Below are 1,395 nucleotides of genomic sequence, written 5' to 3' on the forward strand. Positions count from 1 at the left end.
ACGAGCTCTTGTGCGGCAATTCGATTGGATGCGAAATGGTGGGGAACGCGTGTCCTATCGTCTTAACCAAGTAATGGTTCCCCTCTGTTAACAATGAAATGTTTGATGGATCGCAGCTCCCTGAGAGACAAGTTTCAAAGGGGTTAGTCGCGGTCTTCAATCCTGGCCAAGGTGCAGTCACCATCTATAAGAGATACCTGCTTTACTGAAGGGTAGCAAGAGTTCCCTTGCCCGCATGTTGCTCCGTGGGGGTATATCAGTATAAAGGTAGAAGAAGCCATGATCGGAGCTTCGGTGGATGAGATTGGTGGAGAAGACATGTTCTTGTCTATCTGGTAGATCAGGGGGGTGGCAGCTGATCCGGAGAAAGCAAGCGGACTCCCGATGTTCCGTCGACTCCCAATGTACACTTAAAACATGCACATTTGGGTGGCGAGGGGGCGTTGTGGCCATCCGAAAACATGTCTTCATCTCTCTTATTGGTGGACCGCTGCTCCTTGAAGAATTAAATCCATATGGGTCTAGTCTTGGTGATAACTGTGAACACTAAGAACTATCTAAAGTGGCCTATCTGTCTGAACTGCAATACACTAGCTGCGAGCCAATGCTATACCTTTCTCAGGTAACGAGCTCTTGTGCGGCAATTCGATTGGATGCGAAATGGTGGGGAACGCGTGTCCTATCGTCTTAACCAAGTAATGGTTCCCCTCTGTTAACAATGAAATGTTTGATGGATCGCAGCTCCCTGAGAGACAAGTTTCAAAGGGGTTAGTCGCGGTCTTCAGCCCTGGCCAAAGGTGTTTAGAAATGAATACTTTTCGGACCAGTGGGCAAATTAGTTCACAGCGAGCCCACGGGCCAACGGTCTGCTCCCGCAGTGGGCCGCGCCCGAATGTGGGCACCGATCATATAATTTGAAATCCACTCGCCAAGTACCATGCGAGTTTCTAAGAGCGCGATATATTCGCCAGTGAAAGCCTTGGAAGTTTGGCCTCGCCTACTCCCTAGGAAAATTAATTAGAGATGGAAGGAAAGACTTTGCAATTGCAAAGCGGGTGTCGATATTGGGAAGTCGCCCCCGTACTTGTTGATACAGAAGGAAAAAAAAATGTACATCATAAGATTCGGACCCGGTGCTCTGCGGACCCGGGAGGTTCCTCCGAACGAAAAAAAAAGCTGCTAGCAGCTCCCTGGTTGATCCTGCCAGTAGTCATATGCTTGTCTCAAAGATTAAGCCATGCATGTCTAAGTGCAAGCCAAAATAAGGTGAAACCGCGAATGGCTCATTAAATCAGTTATGGTTCCTTAGATCGTACCACATGACTTGGATAACTGTGGTAATTCTAGAGCTAATACATGCTGAACTGAGTCCCGACCAGAAATGGGAGGGATGCT

The 1,395-nt window shown here is 48.2% G+C and overlaps 1 non-coding gene across 1 annotated transcript in view; it reads left to right on the top strand.

Moving 5' to 3' along the window:
• Nucleotides 1-1,187: 1,187 nt before the first annotated feature.
• Nucleotides 1,188-1,395, top strand: part of LOC134545481 (small subunit ribosomal RNA) — a 1,989-nt gene continuing 1,781 nt past the window's right edge. Inside the window, exon 1 of the ribosomal RNA XR_010078574.1 lies at nucleotides 1,188-1,395. This exon is cut by the window's right edge and continues 1,781 nt beyond it. This is a non-coding gene — a ribosomal RNA (small subunit ribosomal RNA).

Source organism: Bacillus rossius, unplaced genomic scaffold (assembly GCF_032445375.1).
Source record: "Bacillus rossius redtenbacheri isolate Brsri unplaced genomic scaffold, Brsri_v3 Brsri_v3_scf755, whole genome shotgun sequence".
Taxonomy (NCBI): Eukaryota; Metazoa; Arthropoda; class Insecta; order Phasmatodea; family Bacillidae; genus Bacillus; species Bacillus rossius.